Below are 13530 nucleotides of genomic sequence, written 5' to 3' on the forward strand. Positions count from 1 at the left end.
GATGTATCTAGACACCAGAACCATAACTTCAGCAGGTTAAACACATGCTCTATGACATTTCTGGTCTGAGTGTGTGCTTCATTATAGCATTCTTCCATGGGTGTGGGTGCATTTCTGATGGGTGTCATCAGCTACGGTTCCAGTGCATAGCCTGCATCCCCCAGTAGATGACCCTGTAAGATATCCCCCCTGGAAAACATTTGGTACAGTTGAGCCCTTGGCATTACACATGACTTGGCAGTTGATAGAGTAGTAGCCCTTTCTGTTAATGTACAGCCTACCCTTTTTCCCAGGTGGTTCCTTAATTTTTACATGACTTCAATCTGTGGCATCCAGTACTGCAGGGTAGTGCACTACCTGGTAGAACTGCTCCATATTTCTGGCCCTCTCCTCAGAACTACAAAGAAAATATATGTGCACACTGACATGTTGGAGCATAGCATCCAGCAATTGGTGGAAGATCCAGGATGTTGATGCCTGTGATGGTCCCAGCATGTCCCCTGTTGGTCTCTGAAAGGTACCTGTAGCTAATATTCTAAGGGCTGCATACACCTTAGTTTCCACTGGGATGGGTTCCCCTAGGTTGGTTCTGTCTCTGCCTTGAGTGCAGCAGAGGTTGCAGAGTTCCTGTAGTGTGTCCCTGTCAACCTGTAGTGCTCTACAATTTCCACATCATGTAGGTTGTGATAAGCTAAACATGGCCTACAAACTCATCTCCTTCTCAGCCTAGGCCTATTGGCAGCAGCAATAGCATTGGCTTCAGCCTCTATCATATACAAATGGATTAAAGCAGCAGCAGCAGCCCCTAACATTCTGTCTGTGTAGACTTTCCATGTCTGTACTCCAAATGTTTTGACATCCGCAGGAAAAAACAGCATGGAGCCTACATGGATGTTTTATAGCTTGTTGAATAGCTCCACAGTGTTGGATTGGTTGCTTAGTATGCAATTCAGATGCTTACATGGTAATTTGTATCTATGAAACACAGACAAACACAGATGCAATCCATTAATAACCAACACTGCTGTAAAAAGACAAATGTGTAGCTAGCCAAACTGATGGTGAGGAGAGTTGTATATATTTGGAAGACTGCAACAATGCTTTTTTCTTTAGGATATATCTGTACAGTGGAGTACTGACCATCATCAGTTATGCTCCCATTTTGTCAGCTACATACTGCATTTGCTGGAATGTATTTTAAGAAGAGTGTGAAGCAAAGGCTTTTACACTTTTACCTGTATGCATTAGTTGCAAGTGTACTGATGGCACTGGCGTGCTTGTCAAGCCATTTCAGAGGTACACATGAGTGACAATACATGAAAATGGAATACTGTGTGATAAATATGTACAAATGTCTCAGGGACAGGTCCTTTGATAGCCCTTTTAAGATTTAAAAGAGGTTTACTTAGCAGAATGGGTCATCTGCCTCTTCTTTTGTTGGGGGGGGGGGGGCAATGATGAGTTACTGTTATGGCACAGACAAGGATAGGTTGCGCTTATTACTCCCATTGTTTTGCATCCTGCCTGTTGTCAGTATTTCACATCTCTAGACTGTTTTATGCTTGTCCATTGGGTAATACTGACTGGCTACCTTTTCTGTTTTATCTGTAAACAGTTATTTTGTAATTATGTGATACTTATGTGTATTATACTTCTGTTGTCTTTTAGGACAACTACAAGTATGCCACTCAGGTGTCATTCCATGTAGACCCACCCCCCCTTCACCAATGGAGAAAATCAAGTCATAATCAAAGGGTTTCGGCAACATGGTGCTTTTCTACTGGAAAAGGGATGGGAAGATATAGCCCATATGATGCGAATATGGCAGCAGATTGTTCATGATGTCAATGTTGCGGCTGGCCATGACAGAATATATGAACAGGTGGGCCACAGGACCACTGACATGATAACATCTTCAGGGAGGTGAGCAGCTGAAGTATTCCATGACCAAATGGTTACTGGGGAAGGGCCTGTTAGGGAACCACCACTAACCCCCAATTAAGAGCTCCTAGCCAATCTGAGAGATCCAGATTGCTCCCAGGAGAGTACAGTACAGCACGTCCTGGATGTAGGTGCAACACATTCTGAAAGAGCAAGCACATCCCAGGAGGAGTTTCCAAGTAAGCTTTGATATCTCAAAAAATGAATACTGTTGTATAGTAAAGCAACTGAAATGAATAAGTTAATTCTGTATCAACATGTCTTGTTTGGGGGGGAATTGAAGATTGCTACAGTTATAAACTTAATTTGAAGTTGTCAGACACATTCTTGTTCAAAGTACCATTAATGCACATATACAGGGGTAAATACATTACTCCCTGTGTTACTGCTAATTGTGATGATGATGTTGCCCTTATCTCTTGCTTAACCTATTCCTGGGCCGCCCGGAGTAAAGCACGGTATGTCTTCTGCAGATGGTAAGCCAAATATTTTTAAGTCTGTAGTGCTGAGCAATTTAAACAAATATTGTAGTTTGTGATTTTGATCTCAGGCCTGTTGTGTGTATTTCTGTATTGTTTCTAATAGTGGCAGCACTGTAGCATGCATTGCACTATAGTAGTGCAGCTATTAATGTATTCCTTTGATTGAAGCTTTTTATCACAGGTGATCATTAGAGTGGAAGTGTGGGCCATGTGCCACCTGATGTCAGTGTATCTGCAGACTGTGATGATGATGGTGGCTGAACTGAGGCATAGAAAGGGGGTGTAGAGGTTGAATCTGACACAGAGATTGCCATACAGCCATCCCCTACATTTCCATCCAACACAGCCAGTAGGTCTACTCATACTCAGTCCACTGAGCCCACAGATATTGGACAGGTGGAGGGCGAGAACATTGATTAGGGAGGTATGGCTACTGCAGCTTCAGTGCCTGTTGAGTCTGTCCATAGCCAAAGTGTGGGCGAGGTGTCACACAGGAGGATTGATAGGTATGTCGGAGGGCGCCTCCTGTCCCTCCTCCACCTGGTGCAGGTGTCACTTCCTGTGCCACTCAACATATGTTTAGAGCCATCATGAAGGCACAGGCACATTTCCATAGGTGCTCCAAACAAATGCTAAGGGTTGTAAATGTGGCATAGACTGACATGTGTGACTGACACCACCATGTTTCCGATTCATTGGATCGGATGTATGACACGTTGAAATGAGGAGTGTTTATGATGGACCAAGGGGTGTCTGTCATGGAATGAGCAGTGCTTGTGATGAAACATCTGCTGAGAGGGTAAGGGCATCCTCATAGGTGTAGGTCAGCCACATCATCTACCAATGTGGCAGTGACCGATCACGCTCCCATAGTGACAGTAGTTGCACTTATCCATCAGTGAGTCTGCTGTACACAGCCAGACATGGCAAGCCATGGGGTCATGGTCCTGGGAGTCCCCATGTAGGGAGCTTGTCCAGCAGACATCAGTCACATTCAGGTAGCAGCACTGCATCTGACCATGGACATGGACATGTCAGTGCAACTCCTGGCAGAACGAGTTCTCATGGTCAGGGATGACAAAGATGAACTGCCACCTCTACCATGCATGTGTCACGTGTCCAACAGACCAAGACATAGAGCTACTACAGAGCTTGGCTGCGTTTATGCACTCACATGCCAATTTCACCTAGAGGACCCCTACAGATACACACACACAACAGTTACTCAATTTGTCTCACTGTTCATTTGTTGTTTTATTCCAATTTCTGCTTTCTTTTCCTTCCTACTCACACCCACTCACTGACCTTCTCTGTCAGCCTAGGCTTCCTGCCCCCACCCCTTCACAACACCCTGTGCCATATCTTTGTTTTCTCTCTCTTTTGGATTCAAAGATACAAAAGCTATGTCTGATGCTCAGGGTGCATAGCTAACTTAGTGCTTAATATATCTGCATTTGTGTTGTGAACTAGTCATTGTATCTTTGACTTATATTGACCTTTGAAAGTTAGACAGTTGATAGCATCAAAATTCCACACCATTATAGTGAATGCTGTTATAAGGGTGTTGATGTAAGAAACTGCAATGTGTATCATTAATTTCTAACTTCTCTGTTTAATGCTCTTCCAGGAAAAATGTATGGTGCACATCATAAGTCATGTCATCATATTATCTCAAGATTGTATGACAGCACTCCAGTCAAATCTCATCAGAACAGTAATACAATATAATGCTCTCTTTTGCATGTACCTCTACAGACACAAGCAGCAGTTGGACAGATGACAGGACTTTCTCAGGAGGATAACATGGGGCCTACAAACCATGGCATGATGTATGTGGATATATAAATAGATTAAAATCCATGTCACTGTTATCTGTCTGGTATAGGATGAGGTGTTGTCTGCCTGGCCTCCAAGCCAGTCTCTGACCTTACCCTGGTGGGATGACTGCATATCCAGACATCAGCTATAGCTGATGATATCAGCAGTGTCCATTGAGAATATGGTAATATCAGTGTCCCACATGCTGCATTAACAGTCTCTCTGGAATGTCAAGCAAGAGCACACATAGTTGACTGCAGTAAGAATAGAATCCCTACCTATCTAAGTACACAGACTACAGAATACAGTACATAATGCAAGCACCACAGCACAAGACAGACTTTTTCAAGACTGCCACTGACCTTATAGTGCATGATATCAACAGGCCACATGTGTGACAAGATGTTGGCAGGCCTGCATAGGTTATAGCTTCAGAGGTTCATATGAATCTACTACTATAATTGCCCAGGTTTCATAGGAGGTTACTAGGCTAAGGCCCTAGAGCCTTGTCAAGCCTACCCAAGTTGTGCCATTGTTACCCTATAGACCAAGATATGTAGTCCATATTTGTGAATTCATGATCACCACTGGTTGACCCTAAGTGTGACATAGGTGAAACCCCCTGGGTAAATCTATGCTTTCCCAGCGAATTGTACCAGTTTCACTTAAATAAGGTAATTGAGGAAATCAGTTTCAAATTAATTGTGAGTTTGTTCCATAGGAGTGGAAATCTCTGGGATACATATCTGTTTCTCCAGCGCATCCTGTTGATAAGGTCCCTAGAGCAAGTGAGTCTTGTCCCATATGATTTGTAGAGGTGCAGCATTTAATTTAAGGCAGGGTTCAAGACTGCTCTGTAGGCTAGCTATAAGTCACCTCTCATCAGTCTATATCATACAGGGTACAGTGACAAGGCCTTCAGTCTGTCCATGTAGGTAAGGTGTTGGACATCCCTGGATTTTCTTAGTGAGGAACCTCTGAGTTCTCTCCAGCTGGTGCATGTGGCTGTTGATATACATGCAAAAGGGAGCATTATACACTATTACTGGTCTTATGTGGGATGAATACAGTGGAGTTATAGCATCCTTAGTCTTGGATGCTATGCACTCACTTATGAGGTGTGCAACATAAAGGGCCTTCATTACCACTGTGGACACATAATGATCAAAGGTGAGGTTGCCACCAACCTGCATTCCCAAATCTCTCCCCATTTGGGTAGGTGGGTATTATTAATAGTGTAATGGACTTCTCCATTGCTGAAAGGAATAATAGTGCCTTATTTTGGGTAAACTGTAAGTAGATGGCTTTGGCAACAATCATTTATGTATGTAAGCACATGTTGTAGTATGTTGACATCATTTGGGGATTCAGTGATTGCGCTCTGTTTGCAGTCATCAAAAAAACATGTTGAGCCACAGGTCATCTTTTTTCCACCTGATTTTCTGAGGAATACATTCCAAACAGTAGGGAGGCCCAGCACAGATCCTCAAGGGATACCACTGGTAACTGATCAGCTGGTAGAGGTGGAATCCCCATGTACGATTGTATGCATTCTGTTGGTGAGCCAGCTGTCTACCCATCTAATGATGTATGGCTTAATCCCCAAGTGGATGAGTTCTGCAGTGATGCCTCAGTGGGGGATTGTGCCAAAGCTCTTGGGCAAGTTGAGATAGGCAGTATGTACTGATGTGACTTCATCCAGTGCTTAGGTGACAGACTCAAAGAATTCCACTAGGATTAACATGCATTATCTGCCCCTGACAAACCCAAAGTGGGTCAGGTGTAGAGTTTGAAGGTCACCAATGTCCTTGTTGATAAGGTCCAAGATGATTCTCTCCATGGCCTTACAGACAAGGCTGGTCAGGCTAATTGGTGTATATTTCCCTGGGTTGGTTAAGGGCCCTCCTCTGTGCATGGGTACTATGGTTGCTGTTTTCCACTCTGCCATGACAAAGTCCATAATAAGACTATGGTTGAAGACAGTACCCAGTGGTTCTGCTAACTCTTGCTTTTGACTGTTTAGTAAACAGCCTGGGATGTTATCCTGTCCCATAAAGGCTGTGTTGTTGGCATTGCCAAGTGTGATTATGATCTGTTATTTGGAGATAATAGGTAGAGAACTGGTGACCGGTATGCTGTGGGGTATAATAGGTGGAGACAGGGATGTGAAATTGTTACTAAACCTGTCTTCTAACAGGTTGGCTATGTCCTCAGGTTCAGTATGAGTGGTATTTTCCATTCTGAACTGGGTGCAAAGCCGGGCCTTCCTTTTCCATTACAGACACATCTAAAGAATGCCTTGTGATTATCTTTAGCTAGAGATACTAATCTAGTTTTGTAAATAGCTTTAGAGGACTTTGCAAGATGACTAATTTGCTTGTTCAGGCTATGGAGGGTGTTCTTCTGCTGAGGCTGCTCCATCTTATTCCTGACATCAGTTTATTTCTCCTGTATAATCTATTTATACTAGATGTCCACCAAGGCAGCTTTTTTCATGAGCAAGTTTTGATCCGTTCTGGTATAGCTAAGTCTATACACTTGTAAAGGTGTTTATACAGCACATTTGTGTACACATTCATATAGGATTCTTTACTGTCAGTGTTGGCAGTAGGTTTGAAACTATGTATGCCATCACTTGGGAGGCTACAGTTTGCTTTGCAGAGATATTTCAACCTTTTGGATCTTGGGGGGGGAGGTCAGGTATGATTGTTACATTGAATGTGGCTGATTTATGGTCAGGCCTTACCAGATACAGCCTCATACATGGGGTGGTGCAACAATCTCCCATGTTGGTGAGTACTTGGTCAAGGACATTTGAGTCCCTTGTGGAGGTCCAGACAGACTTTTCCAGAGCTTTCATGTTTAGAAAGTGCAATAAACTTAGGGTGAGCATGCTCGAGCTCATATGTGTATCCCAATTGATGGAAGGATAGTTAAAGTTACCCATGACTAGGGTGTTTGACTGTATTATTTGTGATGTTGGTGGACCTGTAGCTAACAATGACATGGAGGGGGAGGTTCCTACAGTTAGTTGGACTTGTAGTAACTCTAGGAAGTCAAACTGCTGAACCAGTATTGAGGTATACTTGTCTTTTATGAAGATATATACACTTCCTCCTTTGGTTCTTTCACATTCATTTTGTGGCCTGAAAATGTGGAAGAGATTATAGCATTTCATGGTCAGAGTACTCTCTGTGACCGTAAACCATGTCTCTGTGACTGCACAAATGTAGACATCTTCCCAAGTAAGAAGTGCCTGATTTAGACTCCTAGCATTAAGCAGCATAACCTTGAGTTTGTCTTTTGAGGATATTTTTACATCAATATGTTGGTTCTTATGATATTGCCTAAAAAGTCACAATGGGGGCAGCAAGCACATGGCCAGTAACCAAAAGGCAAGAGGTGACAGATAAAGACCATCCCTGGCAAAGAAGTGTGGCCTGTTGAGCATATCATCCCAGCCTGACAATTACTGGATCCCCCTGGAGAGACACCAGTAGCTAAGCCAATCGCTGAAGTCAATAATTCTTTTGTTTGTATTGAGACATCATCCTGGGTAAAGGTAGAATGCTGCTTAGGACTATGGACATACCTGTCTGGGACACATAACCCAAGAGGTCAGGGATATCTATCCTCATATAGTCCAGTAAGGTACATCTCAAGTCATTTACCCCAACATGCAATAAAACAGAGGAGTAACGGTGGTTGTTGTTGAGAGACCTGAGTGCATGCATGACTTTGCAGATCCTGGTAACTGACAGGCAGCTAGCCATGACTTTCTCCATGTACAACTTGCTCAGGGGGGCATCTATGAGTCTCGCTATGGATTCATTTATGACCAAGACATTGGTTTTGAGGTGTTTTGCCATAAGGGCTTAATGGGTGAGACACTGATATGTTTGTTTTTGCATGTAGTGGGTTCTGTTGGGACTGTCATGTATGCAGAACGTTTGCATTATTTGTGAGGTTTCCGGTCTTTGGGTAAGTTTCTAATGAGTACCTCTGTGTATGTGGTTTATGTGTTTTGCACTTGGTGTGTTGAGGAGGTGAAGTGCGTGTGTGCTGACAGCCTGTTTGATATCTTGTTCATTGTTTAATGAGAGAGAGAGAGAGAGAGAGAGAGAGAGAGAGCATTTATTCTAAATTCATTGTATACTTGCATCTCTCACATATTGTATTGGTTTTAGGAGTACATGATTATCACTATACATGAGGCAATAGAAACCTAGCTGTGTAAAAACACAATTATTAAGCATATTTAGATGGTCATTATTAGTAGAGCGATTTTGTGAGCAGCAACAACTGGGCTTGTCTATGAGGGATATAGGTGCCACCGCAGAGGCTGGAATAGGCTCCCACAGTGTGTGAAGCAGTGCCCCTCAATGACCCTGTTGAATTACAACCTTGACTACTGGTTGGGTGATTGTACAGTTGCCTCTGAGCTGGCAACTATGTTCCTCATGGACATAGCCAGCTGGTGCTACTCACAAATACACTCTCCTAAAAGCAACCATCCAACTATGCTCAATAAGGGTACTTATGTGTTTACACATCTAGGCTTCTACACACTCTAATGCTCTTAGGCTAGTAGCCTCATATGAACCTATGAAGCTACAGTAGAGAGCTGATTATCCAAACTAATTGGGACCTAGGATAGTTTGGATAAACAAGCTGTTCGGATAATCAAAAATACATTGAACCTGATAAAAAAGTGCAAAAATCTTGTATTTCCTGCATGCTTTTCAACCATTCAGTAATTCCAGTGGAATATTTTTCACACATGATTGGGCTACAAGCTCAAAAAACATGCACAAGTGAATACGTATAATATTTACATATTTAGACTTTATGATTTTTCCTACCTAAAAACATTGGAAGGCTGCATTCAGATAATTGACATTTCTGATAATCGATGTTCTGATAATCAACTGTTTACTGCATGTGCCTATGCAGGCCTCACAACCTATTGTCCCCAACATGGCTTGCTGATGCCATCTCCTATAAGTTCACCTTAAGTCTTGTATAAATCAGACTTGTGTTGTGGTGCTTGCATTAAGTCCTGTGTTCTGTAGTTTGTGTGCTTAGATACGTAGGGGTTCTGTTTTCATGTGTGTGTGTGTGTGTGTGTGTGTGTGTGTGTGTGTGTGTGTGTGTGTGTGTGTGTGTGTGTGTGTGTGTGTGTATGTGTGTGTCATGCCTACATATCTAATTCAGGCCTCCCAACATCTTATCTCTCACATGGCCTGCTAATCTCATCTACTATAAGTTCACCTGCAGTGTTAAATCAAACTCATTCCTTGGTGATTGCATTAAATACTGTGTTCTGTAGTGTGTGTGTTTGTACTTGGGTAGGTAGGGGTTCTATACTCACTGTAGTCAGCTGGGTGTGTGTGTAACCTGTTGCTTGATATTACAGAGAACCTTTTACACCAGCATGTGGAGCACTATTATTACTATATTCGCCTTACCAGACACTGCTGATATCATCAGCAATAAAGTGCTGAGACACTCCATGTCAGACTTAAGCTGTGGCACTTGCCTTAAGTATTGTGTTCTGTAGTCTGTGTAGTTAAATAAATAGGGGTTCAATTCTCACTCAAGTCAAGCTGGGGGGGTGAGCTGTTGCCTAACATTACAGCGAACATTTTAAACCAGCATGTGGACACTCTTATCTTATCTTCATCAGACACTGCTGATATAATCAACTATATTAATTTTTTGATTATGCAGTACTCCCACCAAGGCAGGGTTAGAGACTGGTGTAGGGGCCAAGCAGATGTCACATCATCCTATACAATAAAGTTTATAGTGACATATTTTTTAATCTATCCACATACATTAAGGCATAGTATGTAAGCCCTGTGTTATCTTAGCTGAGAAAGCCCTCTGGTCTCTCCAGCTGCTACATGTGTCTGGTGAGGTACATGTAAAAATGTGCATTATTTTCTCTTAGTGTTGTAATGAGGTTTGACAGTGTTGTCATACAATCCTAAGATTTCAATATGATGGCATTTCTTATGGTGTACACAACATAGACTTTCAATAACATTGTGGACATTTAGTGGTCAAAGTTCAGATTGGCTACCTAAATATGTCCCAGTGCTTGCATCACTGGGTTTCTGCATAGCAGGACTGTTGTCAATGCTGTGATTACCATAAAAATCCACTTTTCAGATGGACAACATTACAAACACAAGTCTGCATTTATTTGTACACCATGTGCCTTTGTCACTATTCAGTTGCATGTGTTAGCGCCTCCTGCACTATGTTATCACCATTGGTGGACTTAGTGATTGCACACAATATGCAAGAATCAGCAAACTTGGTAAGTCAAAGGCCATATACTTTAGCCTGAACTGTGAGGAAATACAGTTCAAATAGTGAAGGGCCAAGCACAGATCCCTGGAGTTTGCCAATGGTGACAGCTCTACTGGTACAGAATGATTCACCAACTGTCACATGATGTGTTCTGTCAGTGAGCCATTTGCTTACCCATCACCTGATGTAAGGTTTAATCCCCAGCTTGGGGGGTTTCTCAATGATACCTGTGTGTGTGATTGTGTCAAAACCCTAGGCCAGATCACAGTAGGCAATATGGACTGTCTTACCATCCTCCAGGCCTATCACATGGAATCAATGTGCTGTGACATCACAGATCACCTATGGCATGACCCAGCACATACACCTTCCTGATATGGTGGAATACACAGTTAAACACACCCTCCACATGGCCTATGTTCCCATACGTGGGTGTACATCAACATGCATCAACCTGCGTGGGGGGACAGCACCTGATACATGCATATACGTAGACATCCAAACTCTCCTGAACTGAGAGGTGGAACAACATGTCATCATGGACCTCTTCTATGTATATACTAATAATATTCCAAGAGTATGCAACAGACCTGTGTTAGTTGTTACTGATAAAGCAGGTCTGTTACATCTGATAGATGTCCTCAAAGAGGTCATTGAGGGCATGGATGATGACAATAGTATCATGTTGTTGAACTTATACAGGTAAAGGCATCTGACAAAAAGTTACAGCTATATCACCAAATGGTTAGACCAGTGTGTTACATACATGGCATCTCACTATACTGAAATGTGTGACTTGACACATATCTCAGGTCCAGCGATCAGTTCTGTACATCGGGGTGTCTGCTAGGCCCTTGCCTGTTCCTTAGTTAAATGATTGACATCACAGATGACATACACATGCTATGTCAAAAGAGATGCCTGAAGGAATACAGCTTGCTGGCAATCATTGACTACAACTGTGGTATTGCCCATGATTGTGGTTGGTTCTTGTAATGTTTGCTATGATCCTTTACACATACCAGAGACTGCTGCCACAGCCACGACAACACCTGCATTGATGAGACACATGGAGGGATGTGCTGCATTAGGAACAGACACACCACCCAAGAATAATGTGGACATCACACACTGTAATCAGACCAATAGGTATGTGATCTGTGTCCTTGGGTAGAGGGTAAGTGGTACATCCACCAGCATGTGGTTACAGTGCTGACTACTCCCTTGACTGTAACACTGGTAGTGGGTATGTAAAGGTCATGCACATCAGAGGGCATATTAACATCATGGCTCCCAGCCTTCATCATAACAATAAATGAGTACAATGCACCCTTCTCCATGTACCTCCCTACACATGTTCCAGTGATGTGTAGCTGAAGTGTTCCACCCTTGTTACAGTGCACTGTCACACAGCTTATTGTCCATACCTAGGTAGTCTTTCTGTGGAATATACATGACTGCCTGATGGTGCAGAACACTAATCAAGTGGTTACACCAGATGCATGTGTGCTACCTGCTCACCTTATGCACACACTGCATACATAGGTGCTTGGCAACATTAATGACATGTATATCATTTGTGACAGTATGAATAGTACCATTGATATATGCCATGCACACAAGGCAACTTGCCTGTAGTGCCCATACTGTCACATACAGGTATAGCAGTGTCCTTCCTAATACCTCCTGCAGATATTACAGGGAGGTATGCATGGTTACCCTCATAGACTGGGTATGTATTATACTAGCTGCCCAGTGTGTGTGTTCAGACTCATCTGTTATCATTCCGCATATGTTCTGTCAGAGACATGAGATAGTGGTGATATTATTCAGATATTGCCCATGATTATGGTTGGTTCTTGTAATGTTTGCTATGATCCTTTGCCTGTGGCCACCATGCTGGAGATCTCTGCTGAGAATACACTCATATTCAGGTATATCAGTTTGCACAGCTTCCCAATATGCATCCTACCTCAATTGTATGTTGCATCCCTGATAGGTGTCCCATGCATTATTAGTGTAAGGATGCTTATCTCACACATACATCCTCCCCATTGTTATGCCACCTTGTGTGTCAGTCACAGACAACACATTTTCACTGTACAGTCCATACTGTACCATTTAGATATGTGCTTGGTGTTGCCTCTACGTCCATCTTCCATTGACATGCTCTCCTCTGCTGTACATGTGGGAGTTTCACCTATGCACCTTCCTGGTGTTCATTCCTATAATTCATCTGTGTGTCCCTATTCAATACACACACTTCCCCTGAGTGATCAATTTATATGTCAGTCCCATGTCCTGTTACAGATCATTAACACGGCTTCAGTACAGAATGGCAGGAATGGGATATCGCAATACTCTGCACTGTAGGTACACTGTCCTGTACTGTGTTTGGAGCATGTACTTCACATTCATACTTCTCAAATGTCCAGATATTCCCAGGATGTCCAGATGTTTTCCTTATCAAATATGTAGCTTTCTGCTATATCACTGGGATGATCTCTGAACTGCTGTGGCTATTACAGACATTTGGGTGCATACCTCCCAGCTATCCTGATCTGTGCAGAATGTCCAGTTTTTCTCTCATATTTGTTTTCTTTTCCTCATAACGTATTGTTTTCCTGAAAAATCATTGGCATGATATTGCAGAGTGCGGTCAGTAACTGAAGATTGACATTTCAGTTTCAAACTTCAGTTTTTCAGAAAGTTCATGCTTGTTCAGGCAAAATGGAATATAGATTATGGGACCAGATTTATGAACATGAATATGATATAAAAATAATACATCTGAATAATGCATTAGCAAATCATGTTCACATGTACTCTAACCACCATTTCAAATAGTTAGTTATAGAGAAGGTCAGTATTAGCATGAGAGGGGGTCCCTGGACATTGGTGTTAGAGGAAAAATAATTATTTTGGTAATTATTTTTGAATGCTTGCAGCTGGCCTGGCTTAAATGACTATT

Source organism: Protopterus annectens, chromosome 2.part1 (assembly GCF_019279795.1).
Source record: "Protopterus annectens isolate FY-2018-M chromosome 2.part1, PAN1.0, whole genome shotgun sequence".
In the NCBI taxonomy this organism is placed as follows: Eukaryota; Metazoa; Chordata; order Ceratodontiformes; family Protopteridae; genus Protopterus; species Protopterus annectens.